General features: G+C 35.8%; 1 long non-coding RNA gene across 1 annotated transcript in view; it reads right to left on the reverse strand.

The window, feature by feature from the left end:
• Positions 1-3494: 3494 nt before the first annotated feature.
• Positions 3495-22160, reverse strand: part of LOC143693460 (uncharacterized) — a 112899-nt gene continuing 94233 nt past the window's right edge. Inside the window, exon 3 of the long non-coding RNA XR_013181155.1 lies at positions 3495-3607. This is a non-coding gene — a long non-coding RNA (uncharacterized LOC143693460). The remainder of the gene's footprint in view (positions 3608-22160) is intronic.

The raw sequence follows: 22160 nt of genomic DNA on the forward strand, positions 1-22160 counted from the left end.
TATTATATTTCTAATATCTCTGGAGATAATCAATAGTCATTTGGACACAATCTTGGGGACCTTGCATGAGCAGGGAGTTGGACCAGATAACCTCAAGTGGTCCCTTCCAACTTTATCTGTTCTGTGATTCCGTGATTCCATAACAGATAAAGAAAAATGCCCAAATCTCACCTCACAATGAAACTGAGGCATGATGGATGTGTGTGTGTGTGTCCAACCACTCCTTCTAGCAGGAAATCCTAGCTGATCTGGTAATTAAAATTCCTTAAGAGGACTGTAGTCCTGGTGAGATTTTTCCCAAATATGAAGCAGATTTTAAAAGTAAGTTTCATCTGATAAATAAATGATGCCAAGATGTTAGGAAGTATGATTTTAGTACAATGCCTAAGATGACTGCTTCTTCATGACAGCTTTTTAAAGTGTTACTCTCCTGATAGGGTTTAGTTCTGGGTAGTATTTTGAGAGAAGTTATTTCAATGTCCATTCTGCCTCTCTAATATACTTAGCTCAGCCAGTGGTTCTGAATTGGCTCTTTCCTCCTTAGCTTGATGGAGTTTCTGAACAGAATCAAAAATCCAGTTACATGTCGTCATTAACTCATAAATCACAAGGGTTGAAGGACCATTTGCTCTTCTGCCACAGGCCTCTATGCTCAGCAACATTCACCTCATCAAACCAATGGCACCAATCTCATGGCAGTAAGACTCCAGCTGGATAGTTAAAGTTTTTCATTCTCATACAAAAGCCCTATATGGAAAGGGAGATGTCTCAAAGTCAGAGAAGCATTTATTTTCTCATAGCTTCCCTTTTACAAAACTCTATAAAAAGGTCTGCAGCGTCCTGAGCTTCTGGCATCACTAGGAATTCCACTCGCTCACAAATTATAATCCCACATTAATATTCATGAGTTTTTAATTGCCCTGGAACTTGTACCTAGACTCTTGATATCCACTAATGTTTCTAGGAAGACAAGCAGTAGTAAATTAATTAACAATATGATTAGATAAAATTATGTTTATCCCCCTCCCAAAAAAAAGCCAGTGCAGTTTTATGGAAAAGGTGCTAGGCTGTTTCACAAAAAAGATATGAAGATCATCATGCAAAATAGGTTTAATTTTTAAATCCAGTTCTGTAAAATGGATTTATGTTGAAAGCACAAGCAGGCAGACTAGGAGTTCCAGTTTACTTTCTGAATTATTCACAGTATTCCTTTGTGTTCCATAAGTTTTTTTGCGATGCTCTAACTCCACATAGGCTAACAGTGGAAATTAAGGAAAGACACACTGCAGTGACATCTCTTCTGGCTCTCAATAAGAATGTTGGTTTGAAAGCACCCTGACTGTATTTATGCCTGAGTATGAATTAATTTGAGGGTCTCAAAACTACTACATTCTGTGGTGGATATGACCTTAAACATATAAATATATTTCTATTTTTTTAAGCCTAGCAATAGTATGTCCTGTTATTCAAGATATCCCTGGTTAGACCACTGAGCACTTGAATTCCCATTCTTTTTCCTAGTGGCCGGATCTATACCCATCTGAACTGCTGAACTGTTCAAAATCAAGTCCCAGCAGGACTAACAAAACAGACATTTCTGTGAATTGCACAATTTTAGAAATGAATCAGTGAGCACATGTCCAATACAAAAAAAACCCACTGGAGACTGCTCAAGAAACAGGCTATCAAATTTAAACCCCCAGACAATGTGAAGAATTTCTTCCACTTGGAACTGGGTCTAGAAATGTTAGCATGGAGTACTTGTCTGTTGAAATTTGCTGAGCAGTCACAAGTAAAAATCTTTTCCATACGATGGTTCCCTGTGGATGGGACCTCATAACACACAGGCAGGGGTCCAACATGCACTTCAGCTGAACTCCTGTGTTTGCACATCCAGTTGTTCCTACTTCCTTGGCATGTATCTTTGCAGACTTAAACACTTGCATATCTCGTATCAGAGTTAAGGATCCCAGTGTGTTGCCATTATATGGCAGTGGCATATTCCCTTGGTGTGTCCAGGACATCAGAGCCTCCATGCTGCACAGCAATCAATGAAGCTGGAACTTGTGATGTTTGCGAGCAACAGAATCACATATCCCGATCAGTACAATCTCACAGGAAACATACTCCAGTTTATTGCACAAACTATCACCTCTGTTTAGCCTAATCTGTTTCTCTTTACAGGCACACAGTGGTGGGGCCTTCTCATGCAGATTAAATGATCTCTGTCTCGAAAGGGGAAGAAGACTGACTTTTTGACAGAGTTTGGTTTTTTTTTTTCCTTTTTTCCTCCATGGATGACCTTGATTACTCTAACTGTTGGGGTGTGTATGTGACCACAAAGAGGATTCCCGCCTTGCTTGATGCTTAGTTGTCTTTAATCCCAGCTCAAGCTCTTCTGGCTAATGCTCTAACCCTGAATTTTAAGCTAAAAGGCAAACCCCTAGTGCCCTTTTCCACATAGCATGTGGAGATCTGGATGAAATTCACTCAGCAAACAGCTCTCAAGTGAACATATTCTCCTGGCATTTCCTTCTGCTTTCCAACACTGAACAAAGTGATAGGCATTTAAATTAGATAGGATGCATCCCAAAATACAGTCTTTGGATCTTTATCAGACCCAAAAAAATCACTGGCATTGTGTTGTGTTGCAATCCAAGAAAGATCTACATCTCTAACAACTTCACAACATCTCTAGTAAATTAATTTTAATATGAAGAAATGAAAGTTGGTCAACACCTCAACATAATGGGTTTATTTTCTTCAAGCACCAGTTAGCATAGTATCATTACTGTTAATATACTTTGTTTTTCTTATGCAAGAGGAGGATCACAGATTTTGAGGTACTACAGAGTTACTGGGATTGGATGGTTTCTGGGAATTTGGGGTGGGGTTTTTTTTTGTTTGTTTTGGGAAGGGTATTTTGGGGGGTTTTTTTTTGGGGGGGGGAGGTTTTGGGGGGCTTTTTGTGTTTTGTTTTGCTGAGTCACACCTTTGTTACTAAAAACCGGGGTTTTTTTCTTCTTCTGTTCCTGAAACATTGCTGTACTCATGATGCACAATGAGTGTTTTCAAAGGACTGAACTCAAATTTAACTACAAGGTCTCATTTGATTTAATGGAAAGTGTGCAGCTTAATCCTATGCAGTCCATTTAACATTAAGAACATGTTTTTCACCCAGTTAGCATTTCAGTGAAGCAGATTTGAAAACAACTTTGTGACAATCTTTGTAAATCCTAGCAACCAATTCTTAGCTAAGTAGATGCTTTCTAAATAGGGCCTTTAACACTTCTATGTACTTCTAGAGATTTTCATATTTTTAAAATTGAGAAATGCTGGTGTGCATTTCTCACCTGCTTAGCATTAATTTCTGATTCATAATCCCTCTACAAACAACAGGTTTATTGATTATAAAACCTCCCACAAGCCATTTTTGCCAACGTCTTTTCTATGAAAACATGGAAAAACCCAAATGCCAAAAAAAGTTTACTTGGAAATGAGCCACCTTTATTTTAAGGGGTTTTTGCAGTTGACATGTTGTCCCAGCAACCTAGGTTCTTACTGTTTGGTAGAAGAGAGATTTCTTTGCTTCCATCATGTTACAAAGCTGAAAAAAGGAAAAGAGAGACAAGCAATGAAAATTCACCATTTTATTATTCAAATATGTGAATTACCCTGAGCTGCAGCCAAGCCATGGGGCTAACCCACAGTGTTCTTGAACACCTATTCAAACCCTTCAGTGCTGCAATACTTCATTTCCATTAATTAAATAATTATACCAAACTCTCTGTAAAGATAGTGTTCAACTGAATTCAGGCATTCCAAAATAGTCATTCAGGACAGCTTAAGCTCATATCATTATGCCAGGAATTCACAAAGATCTTGTTTATTTCCCTTAGCAGAGGTATTTTAAAAGCCCCCCTTAATTAAAAAAAAAATGAAAGGAACAAAAAAAACCCCAAACATGAAAACTAACACCAAAATTGTAATTGATGACATTTCACATAATGAAAAAAACATAAGTTAGTATCCAAACATCTTAGTTCTTTATTTAATAGCAAAGTTTTTATTAAAATCTAATATAGTTAATGCATTGTAAAGATGAAGTCTGATGAAGTTTAAAAAATTATTTTCCTTGCTTATATAACATGAATCCCATCATTATTATTATTGGAAGAAGGTAGTGCTTGAGCAAGTTTACATAATAAGATTACATTTCAGCCTTTTTTTTTTTATGATCCACCTTTGGTATATATGATTACAAAACTTTGCTTTCTGTCAGTCACATGGGTCAGAAAAAAACCAGTGATGGCTGAGAGAAACAGCAGCATAAACCAGCTCCTTAAATGACCAATTGAAAGGAACCAGCAGGAAAGGGGAGAAATTAATCTGAAAGCATATTCAGAAGAATTAAATAGATATACGTGCCTTGCAATAGAGTAAGTGATGACAATCAAGGGAGTGGCCTATGTGATGTACAGGATTTGAGATCTGTTCTTTAGTCTCTAATGCTCTCATCCATCTAGATGTATGACACAAATAAAAGACAACCAAAATATCTCTATGCAGCTGGAAAATCAGAAATGGAGGATGTCAGACAGTAGAGGTCACAGTGGCATAGCTTACAAAAAATACAGACAGGGCAGCTTGTATATTAACCCACAGCTATCCAACACCCACTGTGAAAATGGTGAAGAAAGTGTCTCTAGATGGACAAGAAAGTTTGTTTCACTATAACATTTCATTTTATTCACCAATTTTTTCTACTATATGTGCCTAAGAGAAAAGGCACATTTTGATAGGAATGGAGGACCTAGAAAAACCTAAAATAAGATCATGGATTATATTTATAGGCAGTTAGGTAAATTTAAGCTTGCCTGGGGGACTAAGAAGTGTTATACACTGTGACACCAACTGTGATACTAGATGTCAACACCATTCTCTGGTGTACAAAGTTTTACACCTCTTACCATAATCTGAATTACAAACACTTGTCTTTATGCAAAATATGCCACATTTTTTACAAATATGTATTCTTCTAACAGAGCTTTTGCTTTCATCTCTCTCAAACTCTAAGATGCAAAATCTAGAGGAGTGTAGAGCAAAAAACACAGGCCAGAAAAAGAGGAAAGAATTGTAAATGATCATGGGAGAGACATAGGAGGCACAGAGTTCCCCCTGTCATGCAAACCATGAGGCATTTGAAAATCCTTTTCTATTAAGAGAAAGTGGGAGGTTTGAGCATATATCTAATGTATTATTGTGAAAAAATATAGTGACAGAATAGTGATGACACAAGGTTGGTAAAACATGTAAGTACTGAAGGTGAAATTACTGAATGGAATGAAAGTTTGAATCATATAATTAGGAAATCAACAGCTATGAGGATATCAGTTATTTCAGAAACTACTGTGAAATATGTTATAAGCACATATTTTTTTCTCATAAGCTCCTTCCCTTCCCTTCCCTTCCCTTCCCTTCCCTTCCCTTCCCTTCCCTTCCCTTCCCTTCCCTTCCCTTCCCATTCAAATCCTTCATATTTTTTATCATATTGTATTTCTTAGTATCTTAGAGAGAAGCTTAGATACTCTCTATCTTCATTTTTAGTTACAGAAAAACTGAGGGCCTGCCTAGCATATCTGGATAAATATGCATTTGAGTTGGAATTTTTTTAGGCAATGCATTGCAGAATTGCAACTTCATGGCTAGGTTTGATTTAAGTCATTGCAATGAAACTACAAAAACACTTGTTCGCTTTTATTGCTCTGTGCTTCCTGCTAAACACTCTAAGTTTCACTGGATAATGTTGTTTCTTATTCAAAAGAATTGTATAGGGCTATTGTTCTGTTTAGAACAGTTTTCCTCCCAGGGACTGATGCATTTCAAAAATGAGTAGAGAAGTCCACTGGGACAATAATTATTGCTGATATGTAAACTCAGCAGAAATCAGATTTCTGACCAGCAGGTAACTGAGCTTGTGTCTGTGTATTACTGTTGTGCATTTCCTGCAGATGAAGTAGATGTGCTTGTGGGCTGTATTAATAAACAATTTCCTGTAAAGACAGAGAAGCATAAATGCCAAGAGCCTGGAAGGACAGTGCTGTGTAAAGTTTCATTCACCTGTCTAAAAGAAGAGGATTTCAAATCAGAAGTTTAAAGGACAGATGGCATGATGAGGGAAGCCTTTTGTCCAAGACTAGATAACAATATTACAGGTTTCTTTGGTCTATCAGAACAAAAGTTGGTAAAAGAGGTATTATTAACCTGTATAAATCCATTGGGGAATAAATATCCGTGAGAAAATAAGTTTATTTAAATTAAAGGATAATGCTGGAAGTAGAAAAAATATGTGAATGAATCATCCAGGATTAATACCTTCTCAGAACTAAGATCTCTATCATAGAATCGTAGACTCATAAAGGTTGGAAAAGATCTCCAAGATTATGGCAACCATGCCAGCTATAACACTAAGTGCCACATATTCTCATTTCTTGAACACTTCCAGAGATGGTGACTCCACCACTTTCCTGAGCAGTATTTTCCAAAGCTTTATGACCCAATGAAGAAATTCTTTGTGAGGCTCAGCCTGAATTTTCCTAGCACAGCTTGAAGCCATTTCCTATTGTCCTGTCACTAGCAGCCTGAAAGAAGAAGCTTCTTGTGACACCCTTCTTTCAGGTGGTTGTAGAAAGTGACCAGGTCCCCCTTGAGCCTCCTTTTCTCCAGGCCAAACATCCCCAGCTCCCTCAGCCTCTCCTCATGAGACTTGTGCTCCAGACCCTTTACCAGCTTTGTCACTCTTCTCTGGACTCACTCCAGCAGCTTTCCTGAACTGAGTGACCAGAAACTGGAGAAAGTACTCAAAGTGTAGCCTCTCTAGTGCTGAGTACAGAGGGGCAATCACTTCCCTGGTACTGCTGGCCACACTGTTGCTGACACAGGCCAGTGTGCTGTTGGCCTTCTTGGCCACCTGGGCACACGCTAGCTCATATTCAGCCACTGTCAACCACCCCCAGGTCCTTTTCTGACAGGCAGTTTTCCAGACACTCTTCCCTAAGCCTGTGGCAGTGCTGAGGCTTTTGCTGCCCCAGTGCAGGCCCCGGCACTTCACCTTATTGAACTTTGTACCATTAACCTTGACTCATGCATCCAGCTTGTGCAGATTCCTCTGCAGAGCCTTCCAATCCTCTAGCAGACCAACACTCCCACACGACTTGGTGTTGTCTGGAAACTTACTGAGGGTGCATTCAATTTCCCTATGCTGACCTTTAGGGAACCCCACTGGTGACAGGCCCCAGCTGGATGCAGCACCATTCACCACCACCCTCTGGGCCCGGCCATCCAGTCAGTTCCTAACCCAGCACAGAGTGCTCCTGTCCCAGCCATGGGCTGCCAGCTTTTCCAGGGGTGGGATGGGGGAGACAGTGCCAAAGTCCCAACTGAAATCCACAGAGACAACATCCACAGCCTTTCCCACATCCACTAGGCAGGTCATCTGGTCAGAAAAGTAGATTAGGTTTGTCAAGCAAGATCTGCCTTTCCTAACCCCTGCTGGCCAGGCCTGGTCACCTGGTGGTGCTGTATGTGTTGTATGATGACTCTCAAAATGATCTGCTCTGTGGTCACTGCTGCAACTCTGTCACACTAGGTATTTTGAATAGAGTGTTAGAACTACTGCCATGTGTTTCATTAACTTTTCCTGTTTTCCACAGTCTCCTCTTCTTGATTTCAAAATAACTTAGTGTTCGGTCCAATATGAATCAAAAAGTCCACCACCTCCACAAGGCAGCATCAGAGAAATCAGAGGTAATTTATGATTATAAAATTGGAAAGAAAGAGTGGAGGAAAAGGTGGAGTTCTGGGAACAAATAACTGTGTGGGAAGATGTGGAAATTCCAAATATCATCTCTGCCACAGATGAGGACAAGTGCAGGAGCACAGATAAGAAGGCATATGAGAAGATAAGGATGTTGACCCTGCTGTAAGGGAAAAAAAATGAAACAAAGTTCATTGTTCCACCCTTTCCTTTTTTTAATGGACAAGGGCTATTTCATGCTTCTCTCTGAACACATGCATCATGTCTTACATGTTACTGATAAAGTATTTTGCAATTACATGCTAAATGAGGGCTAAGTATGCTAAATTCATGCTCTGCTACACAAATTAGTATTGAAAAATGTGAAAATAGTTGCATTACAATTCTCAACAACCAGATAATACCAAGCATGAAAAATGGGAGACTTTATACCTCTTTAGTACTTGGATCCCATCCCCTTAACTCAGATACTTTAAAAAAATATAGTTTCACCCTATGTCTGCTTTATTACTCAGGGGAAAGGATAGATAAACTGTTGAATAAATGAAATGTACACAGAGCAATCTAAGTCTCCATGTTAAAGAATACTCATGTTTTATGAGAAAAAGTTTGAACTGGAAACATATTCAGGTACAGCCTTGATTTGAAAAGACCAGTTTGCAGCCAAATATTATAGAGTTCATCATTACTCTTGTGCTTTGCTCTTGAGCTCTATGGCTGCCGGCAGCAAAAATCCCAGGGTCATGATTAGAAGGATAATATGAAAGTTTAACATTTTGAGATTTTGTGGCTTTTTAAGTGTTCTTTACAATGTAAGCAAGGCAGAAATCATGGAAAAATAATTTCTACATGGAAAGCAGTCAGAAAATTCATAAGTCTTTTGGACCTTTAAGGTAGTTTTTTTTAATTTTAAAAATCACTTCAGCCTTTTGGCCTGTTAAAAGCCAGTGTTTGTAGAAGCTGATGGATTTTTTATTTCTTGACACTTTAATAAAATATTATGCCATATAAATGCCTTATTGTGTATCTTATTTATTGATTTAGGTACACTTTCTTCCTTTGAATCCTTACTAAACAGATCTCTTGTTTTCTGAATTGATTTTGCTGTCTCAGCCACATTGAGGCATAGACACTTTTTTGGCTTCCATCTGAATGAACAATTTCCTAGTTAGACACACTGGATTTGGAGTTGGGTCAATAAAAGCTTTACTGTGTCCTTTCTCTTTCCTCACACAGCTCACAAAAGAGAACTAAATTCCATTCATCCTTTCACTGGCCACTGTGGAATCTTGAGCAGTGCAATTCTGGCTGGGATGAGGAAACATGGCAAGAAATTGGAAGAAACACAAATAAGAATTCTTTATTTCCCATGCTCACTGCCCTAAAGATTTGCTGCCACTGGGAATGCATGTGAATTTCCTGGACTTTAACTATTTGTCTCTGCCAGTGAATTACTTTGGAAGCATAACACATTAGATATCAAAAGACAATTTAGCTTAATCCTGCCAATTCTGATGTGGCTAACTGTGAGTTATTTGCAAAAAAAGACCATTTTGAGTGGTTCTTGGCAATATGAGCATAAAGGATCATTGAACAGTTTTCATGCAAAGCATACTTCTAACTTTTGAATAACATAACCTTAACCATGGTTTAATAAAGTGTTTTCACCAAATCCTTGTGGACAGATGTAGATTTCAAAGATAATAGATTATTTGCAAGGATGTACCAATGCATTAAAATTTACTTGGCTGTTGTTTTCTACTTGCTTTTTCATGTTAAATAATGCATTTATAGATAGTCCATTCAAATTAAAAACTACCAAGATAGGAAGATATCAATTTAAATTTTAGAAATTTCCAAAATAATTTCTGATGTCTTCAATTTCACGCTTCTCCATCTCTCCATCAGCTTGTGCGCATATATATATATATATATATATATATCAGTTCTGTCCTCTCATTCCTCAAGACTTTTTTCTTCCATTATTTCTATGTTGATGCCACTTGCACATGCACAGGAGTTATTTAAAAAAATTTTGCAGCATAGTAGTAGTTTTCCTAAACATTTAATCATAGCAATAATTCAATAATTTTACTGTAAGTCTTTATGTGAGCAAGTATCAGAGCAGATGCATGTGTGTGTGTGTGTGTATAAAATCCTTTCAGGCATAAAACTAGGGCTAGCCCAAGGCCAGAATGTTATGTTCTTATGTGACACAGTAAAATAACCCAGGGGTTCTACTGGAATGAAAAAAAAAAGGATGATGAAAAATCTCAGCAACTTATCCCACGTCCTGACAGTAGACAGGAAAGCAAGGTTTTCTGTACAGTTCCTATATGCAGTTTTTACTAGAGATCAGTGTGGTTCACAGTGCACTTGACCTGCTCTACCCATCCCTAATGGGTAACTAAGTACTCACAGCAAGGCTGAGTGGAAACTATCTACTCATGCCCTCTGCCCACAGGAAGAGCTGCAGAGAATTCATTGCTGCAAAGAAGTGATGCAAAGTAGTCAAAGAATTTCCATTTTAAAATGTGGATATACAAAACCATACCAGATGTCATTTGTAGAACTAAAAACAACAGAAGAAATGGAATTAAAGAATAATTTTTTTAAGTAATGTATCTTTAAATATAAATCACTTTTTCTTGAAATTTGCTAAAGGGTTCCATAAATGAGTTTGCAGACAGTTCATTCACTGAAAAAATTTATCTATTTGCGTCATGCTAAAAAATTTATCTATTTGCATCATACTAATCCTCTGATTAGGAAAGAGACAACCAACAAGGGTCACTTTAAAGCTGAAATTTTGAACATTTTCTTTCATCATCTTTGATATGAGCTCTTTTTAGTGGGATTTTCAAGCCATTAGATAAATCACCAAATAATGTCTGTGTCACAGCAGTTCTGCTGAGTGAAGGCTATTTCACATGTAATTTATTAAATTAGGTATGGAGTTTATTTCCTCTTCTTTTTCACATTTTTATGATAAAAAAAAGACCCACTTTGAATAAGAATAGGACTTTGAGAGGCTCCTGAAAGGTTATGTTCTGCTGCAGAGCTTAAATTCTTAGTTTACTAAAGTTTTTGTAGCATCATTTCTTGATTTTAATTAGCTCAGAGAAGATGATTCTGAATTTGAAAGGAGAAGGCAGGAAAAGGAAGGAATAAAAATGCTATTGTTTTGGGGTTTAGGGTGATATTTTTTCATGCCCTTCTGCTTCTTAAGTAATCAACAGATCTGTAAGAGCTGGAAAGAAATAATTCATATCTTACACAAATAAATTTCTGGAAAGTGAATGCTCAAGAATCCATAAAATGCAAGATCACAAATGGAATATGACCTGGATTCTAGATTAATTGATTTTAAATCTTTGCAGAAGAAATCAGTGCACATGGGTTGCTGGAAGAGCAAGGATTCCAAGGGTTTCTCCATTCTAAGAAAGGGATGAGTAGGAAGGACAGCAGGACCTGCAGGACCAGTGAGTGTTGTGTACTTGTTATGAATTATCTATATTTGGAGGTAGCTTCTTCAAAGGTAGATTTTTTTCAAAGATAGAAATTATGAAAATCATGCTCATGGGACAAGGTAAGGAATGTGTGAATAAATTCTCGGAGAGGTTATCAAGTCAAACTTCTTGTTAAAGATTTATTAGAGAAGTGAACAACATGGAAAGTTTTTATTTTTTTCTCTTAATAATACAAATATGGAGGGAAGAGGAAATCTTGACAACATAAAGTAGAAATACTTCAGAAAGGTGCTAAGAAACTCTAGAAAGGGGTTTCTTAATTTATTCTGAAAAACCAGGGTCATATTTGAAAAAATTTCTTACTTATAATCAGAGATATATATATATATATATATAGTATCAAGATTAATACAATGTTGCTATACCATACATATTGATTGAAGATGATAGTCCAACAAAAATTGTGTGAAGCCAGTATTTTTACACAACAGAACCATGAAAAACAGTGATATCTTCATGACCAGGACATAGAAAAAACCCATAAACAACTGGAAAAATAAAAAATATCCCGAATTAAGTGATGATTAACAGATTATGGTAAAGTTATACTACAAAGAAAAATAAAAGCAAACACATTTTTTAACAATTTCTATTTTAATAAGAAAATTCTTGAAAAAATAAGGAAATCAGTGACAGTTGAGTGGATTTGTAAAGTTTAAAAGCTTTTCTGAAAAAGAATCTCAGAGCTACTTTAAGTCACAGATTGAAAGCCAATACTTGTACTACAAGTAGAGAGAAAATGTTTGAGAGGAAAAGATACAAGACCTAGCTAGATAACTATTCATTCATGCTGAGAATCATTTAGTAACCAAGGAATGAATAAAGTCTTCTGTGTGATGTTTCTCTGCAGCTGTTGAGATGTGGGCCAATGCTATATTGCTGAAAATAGATATCCATTTACCCATTTTTGACCTTGATCACATCAGTGCAAAAAAAAACCATTTACTGGAGTAAGTAGGGAGTTTATGTGGAACAGCAAGAACAGATTGACTAAATAGAAAGATATGTCTTGAAGGTCAGAATATGTAGGAGAAAAGTAAGACTTGCCAACTATCAAGCTGAGCTGGACCTTGCAGAGGAAATTAAAACAAACAGTAAAAAGATTTTTAGCCACAAAAATAAAAAAGAGAACAAAGAAGGAGGAAGTGGTGTGGTAATTCAGCAAGTATAGGGGCAAAGATTACAGTTAATTTAGATACTGCCAAAAAAAACCTTTGACGCAGATTTCTGTAACTGCAAATGATGTAGTTCATGGAGGCGAAGTCAAGGGGCTAATGGAAATAAGAACATGAAAATGGAAAATGCCATAATTGAGGAGGAAACAACATTGAAAGAGCTTAATACACTGGGGTCAGTGAGCAAATAATCTCCAGCACTGGATTCCGGCTCATGTAATTACAAATCCAGAAGCAAAGCTCTTTTATGCATTTACCAAGTCAGACCTATACCCTAAAGAATAGTGCATTTCAGCAGATTTTCAAGAAAGACATTTCAGTGACTGAATGTAAAAATAGCTCAGGAACTTCAGGAACAGAAACCTTCAGTAGGAAGGAACATTCAGTAAGAACAATCTAGTTCTTAATCCAGGCAGCACAAGTTTGAAGCTCCTAAGCGAAGGCTGATACTCCTGTGAATCTCTAGTCTTGCTTGGAGCAGTGACTGGATTGCATCTGATGACAAGACACAAATTCCTAAAATGCTCTGTAACTAACCAGATGAATGGAATTGTAGAATCACAGAATCATTTAGGTTGGTATGGACCTATAAGACCGTAGAGTCCAGCAATGCCAAGTCCACCACTAAACCAAGTCCCTAGAGGTGCCACATTTACTCATGGCACCTCTAGGGATGGAAACTCAACCACTTCCCCTGGCAGCTGGTTTCAATGTTTGACAACCCTTTCAGCGAAGAAATTTTTCATAACATCCAGTCTAAACCTCTCCTGGAACAATTTAATGTTATTTCCCATTGTTCTATCTTGTAGACTAATAACGAGATCTAATACTAATATTGCTCTTCAATAGATAGAGAAAAGACGGATGAGATGCTAAAATTCACTTTTGAAGAGCAAAAAATTACAGAACATTGGTAGACATGTAGCTGTCAGTACACATGCATATTCCTGCATGTTTATCTTAAATGCAAAATATTGAAATTTTGTATGGGCATCAAGTATTTCACTTTAGGAGTAAATCAACATGTACTGCAAGTGAAATGGGACAGCTGTACACATTCATATTTCTGTGTACTGCTATAAATTGTTAGGTTATTATTATTGGCTCATATGACTAAACCTTCAGTGAAATTTGGAGAAAGTCTTTTTATCTACCTTTCTTCCCTGAATTCAAGATAAGGTTTAATCTTAATCAGTCCAAAATCTACTCTTTCCTTTCAAGGCTCTCCAAGAATTTTCACATGGAAGGTCAGAGAATAATCTCATTAGTGGCTTGTAGAATTTCAGGTATTACAATGACAAGGGCCAAAGTAATCTATGAGTAGTTACATTTGAGAAGAAAAAGAAACAACCTGTAGGACTTTAAAAATTTATATGCTTTTATTTTTAGATAGTGGAAGAAATTTCAGAACTCCACTTTTCCAAAGATGATCTTGACCTTCTTAGGGGAAACATTGAAAAAATAAAAAATATAAAACATAAACCATCTGTTTGGCTGCGAGAAAGAAAAAGGTTTCCCCAGTGACAAATTTAAAATGAAGAGGAAATTGCCTCCAAAGCATTATGGTGGAGAAAGCCAACTTGATTGTTTCTGAACCTAGCTAAAACTGTTTAAGGGAAAAAGGAGAGGTAAAAAGAATGTCTCTAAGGGTCAGGAGGCTCAAAAACCATCCAAAAGGAGCAAAAGCAAAAAAAAAACCAAACAAACAAATAAAAACCAAAACCAAACCCATATATATATAATGTAATCCTTTTATAAATAATAAGTTTATATGTTCTCTTTTAAAATGTTAGATTATTCATATATCTCTTCTGAAGAATGTAAGCAACCTGGTTTTAAGACGTAACACAGCAAAACAAACAAATTAATAAAGAAATAGATAAAGCTCTAATGTCTTGCCATACTGTCTTTAGGGATCTAAAATATCTAATGCTGAGCACAGTAATCAATATCAGTAAAATTGCACATCTAGACAGACTTCTTCATGTGAGTAACTAACTAGGTCAAATGATCTACCCTTTGAACACATTCATTTCTGTCTACAATGTGAGCCTAATCTAAATTGTTTAAGCATATGCACTGAACTTTTAGTGGCCTAAAATTGGAACAGATAAAATACATCTCAACAAAATAAACTACTGAATTAAAGGAAGAAACTTCTTTTTTAAACCTAAATGTGCTGACAAAATAAACAGAAGAATCAGCTAAAGATTGGTTTAGTTATGTGGAATAAATTGAAGTCAGAAGCTTTTGACGATACTATGATAGAAATGACTTAAAACAGTCATCTAGCCCCCTCTTCTCCGGCACAACACAGAGCCTTGGCCACCAGAAATCATAAATTATAATAAATTAAATAATTGGTTGATTGCTATATCTATTAAGTTTCAGGTGTGAGGCTAGAAAAATGAAGCTCCTTTCATGTGCTGTTGTAACATATCTCTTCAGGAATTTATATATAAAAGGCAAGATACACAACCTTAAACCAGGTTCATTTGTTCTATTGCCCTGTTCTGAAAGGCTCTCCTACATGTATTTTACTCTCAGATGTCTCCAGACATTCAAATGAAATATTCCTGAGCATGAAACATCTAGTTTCATTTTCATCTTATAATTTATACCTGTCTCAAGTGCCAGCAAAGCTGCCACATTATATGAGATAGTATAAACTAAAATCAATGTCCCCACCTCTCTCTTCCCTGACAAAACAAAACAGAAACAAGCAAACCCAAAACAAACAACAGCAGCAACAACAACAGCAAAAAACATTAAACCAAAACCAAAACCAAACCAAACCAAACCAAAAAAAAAAAAAAAACAAAAAAAACACCAGCCCACCATCTATCAAAGTGTTCTAGTGCCCTGTGGCAGCCCAAAGAGGCTGTTGGCCCAAGTGCTGTGTGTTTTGGCCATGGCATATCTGTTCTGTGGATATCTAGCTTTAAACAGGGTATGTGGATGCAATCTGCACCACTTTGGAGCCAGGAATTATTCCCTTGGCTGGATGTATTTAGAACTGTAGAAATAGTGTATATCTTTCTTATGCAGCTGCAAAGGGAGATAATTGGAACATTAAACAAAAAGATCTAAGCAGAATCAATAAGAGCATCCATTTGGATGGTAGACAAGGGCAAAGAACTATTCAATTCCTGACTTTGCTGGCATTTAATTTTTTCAGAGGTCACTAAAGAACAAGCAGTCTGATCAATTTAATCCACATTTCATATTCTGCTTGTCAGCAACTTTATAGTCTTTTTGGAAAGGTTTCCGCTTTTTATTTTTATGTCTTTTCATGCTATGCCTTTCCCATCCCCTATAATTGTTTATTCATTTTTTCTAATTTAAACTGAGTCAAAATCAGGACTTAAATATTTGATGCAACCTGCTACACTGGAGAAATGGATTAGGAAATGCTAAGAAATAAAAATAACTCTGTAAGTGCTACAATCCTCATAAAGAGTTATCAATGCTTAAGCCAGTCATTAAGTATCCCTTGCTAAATAAAAGAGTTTCTGTATTTATACATTCAATTAGTATTTAGATTATAGACATCTGATTATAGGCGTTAAAAGTTTGATGTAATATTAGTAAGCATACTAAAAAGAATAAACCAAAAAAAGCAACGATCAGAATACCTCTATGCATTTAGGACCAATTCCATGCAGGAAGCACAATTAGAGTGATCAGTAAGAGACAGTAAGAGACAACCTTCAGATTCAAGTCCCTTTAAATTTAAGAGGTATAACTATCTGTGTTATAAGAGTTTTGTAACTGCGCAAACACTAAGGATTGTGTCTTAGTACTTTAAACTAGACATACTTGAATTGCTACAGATGTCTGTCTACTTACCAGCCAGTGTAGGACCCTGTTCTTTCCCTATTCTTTCTTTCTGTTCTTTTCCATTTGAAAGCCTTCATTAATTTCTGCTGCATATGCTACATCTACATTTTTAGCTTTCAATTTGTTAAAAATATGGACACTCATTCCTATATTGTACACTTCTTTTCACGTCTTACATTGAAATCAAGATGCTCAGGATGAGTGACAGAGCAATCAAGCTGAAGAGATGAAAAGAACTGCCTTCTGTATGCAGACTCATATTTTTCTTCAGCAATTCAAATATGGAATCTTATGAGAGCTCAACACTTTTGGAGATAGCCTTTGGGATTAAGCAAATTTCTAAACATCTTGAGAGGAAGAGAAACATTTTAGGAAAAAAGAAATGAAATTATTAATAAAGGACTTGGAGTTTCTTAATGTCCACTGTCCTAAAGGAATATTATTATTTTCTCAGGACTAAGTGGTATCCAAATAGAATAATTTTCCTTAAAACACAACAGCATTATTACTTCTGTACCTTGTGTTCCTCTTTCAAACATGCAACACACACATGGTAGGACAAATTTAAAAGGAAAAGGAGTTATATGAGCAGTGGCATTAGTTTTATTTTGTAAGAAGAGTGACATTTTAATGTGCCTGTCAAAGCAGATGAACACATATGAACACATATATGGTTTTACACCTTCATTGCTCTCTCTCTCTATATATATACATACACACAAAATCATAAGAGAATATGAAAAGTATATGGCAAAAAAAAGGTGTCTCTTTTAACCTCAAAAACTATTCATAATGCTTCCAATTACTTGCTGTTTAGGTTGTCTGCATATCTATGTACTGTTGCACTGCAAAATTCAAGCTTGACTTAATTTGCATATATATATATGCATAATATGTTCCTTTATAATATGTCATTTTAGATACCAATACTGTAGGTGCCAAAATCCATTTTTTTTTTGTCACTAATGTTCACTTATGAACATATACATGACCTTCACTTAATATTCAGATACAAAGTCAAACTGTCATTGATACCAGTAACTATTTCTATTCTTGGTGGATTTAAAGAGATGAAATACCTAAAATTTAGGATTTCTTTTTAATATTAGTTAGCGTCATGGTTTAATCCCCAACCAACAACCAATTACCACACAGTCACTTTCTCATTCCCCCACCAGCATGATCAGGGAAAAAATTGGAAGGGTAAAAGCTAGAGAACTTGTGGGTTGGGATAACGATAGTTTAATAAGGAAAGGAAAAGCCTCGCACACCAGGAGAGCAAAACAAGGAATTTATTCACTGCTTCCCATGGGCAGGCAGGTGTTCAGCCATCTCCAGGAGACAAAGATCTTGTCATGTGTACTGGTGACTTGGGAAGACAAACACCATCACTCCAAATATCTTCCCCTTCCTCCTTCTCCCCTCCCTGCCTTTCATATACTGAGCACGGTGTCATATGGTCTGTAATATCTCTTTGGTCAATTTGGGTCACTTGTCCCAACTGTGTCTACTCCCAATGTCCCAGGCACTCCCAATTTCTTAACCAGAGTGGCAATAGGAAAAGCCTTGGCTCTGTGTAAGTTCTTCTCAGTAATAAAATACCATCTCTACGTTATCAGCCCTGTGTTCAGCACAAATCCAAAACATAGCCCCAGAGCAGGTACAGTGAAGAAAGTTAAATCTACCCTAGCTAAAACAAGCACAGTTGGAGACATATGAAAACAACACATGGGGGAAAAAAGCAGTAGATTTCTTCTATTTAAAATATATTTTTATTACATTAATTCTGTTGTTGTTGTTGTTTAAAAATTGTATATTTGATCATTTGGGTATCCATAACACTTTCCAATGGGATTCAGCTCAGAGAAATTTAGAAGCTCAATTCAGTTTTTGGGATGTGGGTGTTTAAAGAGATTTGAGAAAATCCATCTTATCCAAGGCATTCAAATGAGGCAGGAAAAGACAAATTTCTCAATCAGGTTGTTCATATGCAGTAGACCTAGTGAGTAAATTCAGTGAAATCTAGAAAGCTATTTAGCTTGCTGAATTTAAGTTCCAAATTTATGAAGATGTACTGTTGTTCAGATTCCATTGACTATTTTATGTCATGTCCTATTGACCATATCTCCATTGGGTAAAGTGAGTTGAGGCATAATGAAATGTTTCAATTTGCAAGCTGAACCTCATCTCTAGAGCAGAATCCCATTGTGTGAACACAGGCATTCAGAGTAAAATTTGTTTGCTTAAATTGTCAAGAAACATAAAACCTGTTCATAATTTTTACCCCAAGACATCTTAAATGGCACCAGACACATATATTTAGGCAACTTAATCCTGTCTTTAGGTAATTTTAATTTGCCTTCATTTTTTAATTTTCTTATAATGTTTTCAATAATTTATAATATATTTTATATGAAAACAAGATTATCACAGTGATAATACATTTAACTGTGTTATAATCTATCCTACAGCTTTTATTTATCCATACCTGTAATGTGTATAAACTAATATAATCTAATATAAGCTAAGGTATGAGATATGAAGGCTTGGATTCTTGTCTCACTTAGATCTCTTCACTCTATATTCTGAACACTTCTCACTATATTCTATAAAGACACAATAGAGAAAAAGTGCATTTTTTGTATTACTCATCTTATCAATAGCTGTGCATTTTAGGGTGAGATTAATCACTTCCATAAATATTTTTCTCCATTGACTAAAGACTTCTACATTTTTCCACTGATCGGATGTAGTTGTTTACATTAGGCTTTATTAATACTTCCTGGGCTAGTTAGTCATTAAAAAAAATTGTATTACTGAGTTCTGGAATTACCAAGCCTCTAGAAAGACTTTAAGATGTTGTCAGGAATAAACAGAAGACAATGTTGATTTGACACATTGAAAAATAGAAAAATATAAATAAATTATATTTTTAAAAACAAAGCAAACAACATCAAAAACCAAAGCAAACAAACAAACAAAATGCAAAACACCACACTACACAGTCTAAACCAAAGACCAAATAACCCATAGAATCTCTCTTCTTAGTCTTTCTCACTGCCCTAGAGGAATGGCTGACAAAATTCTACTCCTTGTCAACTGCTCATACAATTTCCAACAAAGAAAGATTGTTCATGCTCTTAAAACCTTTCCTGCTCCCATGAAAATGAGTTCAGGGTTTGTTGGAAATATCAGGCTTTCTTTTTTACTGCCATTTACTGTTACAAGACGGCCATGTTTGAGTTATATTCTCTGACTAAGTAGCATCCAGATTTAAACTGTTATAGAAAACAGTTTTCCCAAACATCTACATTTGTCAGCAGCCAGCCTATTTTAGACATAAAGGTGAAGCAAGTACTTTCCTGTTCAACTATAAATCTCATTTTTATGAATTAGAAACCAAGAATTTCAGCTTGACACTTTCAAAAAGTACCATGTTCAACCAAATATATACCATATACAATCAAAAGAAATTTTGAAGACCTTCTTTGCAAATTACAAGAACATTGCCTGCAATGTCCTCAGGCCTCACACCAGTGTCTTTCCAGTTCCCCTGAGTAAGAAATAAGTTTACTCACACATTTCTGCTCTGATGTCTACAATTAATTTTGAGGCAAGGTCAACACTCCTTTTCTATACCTTGAAACCTACAGAAGAGAACTCTTGCTGAGTAACTCCAACACTGAACAAATTAGTTCCAGTCATTGGTCAAAGAATCTGCCAAATGAGTTATTGTACACTCATTAATTATTTTCCAGTGTCTGCTAAATAAGCAGATTATATTGGTTCATTTTTTTGTTTGTTTTGTTCCTGAAGCCAATATTAGAGGTAGATAAAAATGCATAGCATGGATCAATTCAGATTTCAAATGTTTTAACCAACAGTTTTCAAGGTGCTTATTCTGGTTAGACTCCGGGATGAAAATTATGACAGACATATGAGTATATAGAGAAGCATAAAAGACTACATCACTGAATTTCTGGGCTGGAGTTCTCTAGGAATAATATAAAAAGGAATTTTTTTAGTTAAAGACAGAGGATAACCAGGATGAAGGAAAGTTTCAACATGTTGAGAATAATGGAGACTTTTAAATGAAACTCGTTTACAGCAATATCCTTTTTCAACCTTTGATGGGCAAAGTAAATCTTTGCTTGTGGTAGATGGACCTTTACTCGATGATTGCCTCCAGTCTGCCTTTAAGAAAACTATCTACAGTAACATCTGTTAATGTCAGCAGGGAAGCTTTTTCTGTTATAATTTTATCAAGGTAGGAAAAAAGTTTATTAGATCATTACATAAACTACTCATGGCTTGCTGAACACATTGAGCGTTTCAGTCTTCACTTAGAGATAATTTGTGAGACAGATGCCTCACCTTTTCTAAAGCATTAATGCATCAAATACTCTCAAAGGCAAATATTTTTGGAAGCCTTAGAAGTGCATATTAGTTTTCAGTAAACTAATAAGCATTGTAATAGATTGATGTATTGTGTTTGATTTCAAGGAATTGAGTTTAAAAATATCATTCTGCATTACTTAAGTCATTAAACAAATTGGAACATCTGTATTTTGCCTTTGATTCAGGCACCTCTTGAAAAACACAATTTCAGCAAATCAAACAGTAACTTTATTAACAAAAATTACAATTTTTTTTCTGGTGTTTTAACAATTATCTTACAATTTTCTTCAGTAATTTTTGTTATTTGGAATTATTAAGCATAAATATTCTACAGACTAAGGTAGGGCCCAAAAATTAAGAAATCAATTCATAATGGTCATTCAAGTTTTGAACTGACTTGGATTAGGCATTCATGCCTCATTATTTTATTCTATTATGTGTCTGTACAAAGCTAACTCTTGCTGTAAGATTTCTGATATGACCAATTTCCCCACATATAAATAAGTAAATAAATAAATGTTCTTCCACATGTTACACTTTACATCAGATCTGTATGGAAAATTTCACAAATTTTCAGCATCAAATTTCTTATGGTACCCACAGTGTCACAGTACGATACAAGCCACAGTTCTATTGGCCAGAAAAAACAAAGAACCTGGTTGGAAACCAGTTGTGTATGAAGGAACTATGGTACTTGTATATCTCTAGTGGGCTAAACCAAACCTTTGGATTTATCCCTCCTGAAATTAACAGGTTTAATTTGAAAAATACTTTATAAAACTCTTGCAGCTTAAACCCATTTTCAGCCAGCACATGTTAGTCATACCAAGCCCCAGAGAGAAATCTAGCCAGTTACAGAAGGAAACTCATTAATATTTCCCCTTATAATCTGATTTTTTTTCCTTTTTTAATGCTAGTTAATTTAGAATGAGACTCCAAGGATAGTAAATGCCCATGTGTGAACCAAAAGTGGCAACTTGGATTGTAAGTCCAGCCACAAGCACAGTTTTTTGCTTTTGAAGTTGCTCACAGCAGGGACAAGCTGAGCTTGCAGCCAAGGGAAATTGTGTATTTGGAAACCAATAAGTCCAAAGTATGCTTTGCTATATGACTGTAAGTATATTAACATCAGTTTTTGCACTACTGCATGTCCTTAACTAAAATCATCTTAGACCCCAAATGTCAGAATTTGGAAACCAGGCATCAGTGAGTCAGGACTGACTAAAATATAAATGTGGCATTTGTTGTCATTTTATACTCTACAGAGTGATTTAAATTTACTCTAATCAAGTAAACAGAAGATCTTTTATGAAATTTTACTTTGTGGTCCTCAAACAGAAAATATTTGTTCTTATATGAATTATCTTTCCGATATTAAAAATGGCTGTTTGTTATTTTGTC

This window comes from Agelaius phoeniceus, chromosome 2 (assembly GCF_051311805.1).
Source record: "Agelaius phoeniceus isolate bAgePho1 chromosome 2, bAgePho1.hap1, whole genome shotgun sequence".
Lineage (NCBI taxonomy): Eukaryota > Metazoa > Chordata > Aves > Passeriformes > Icteridae > Agelaius > Agelaius phoeniceus.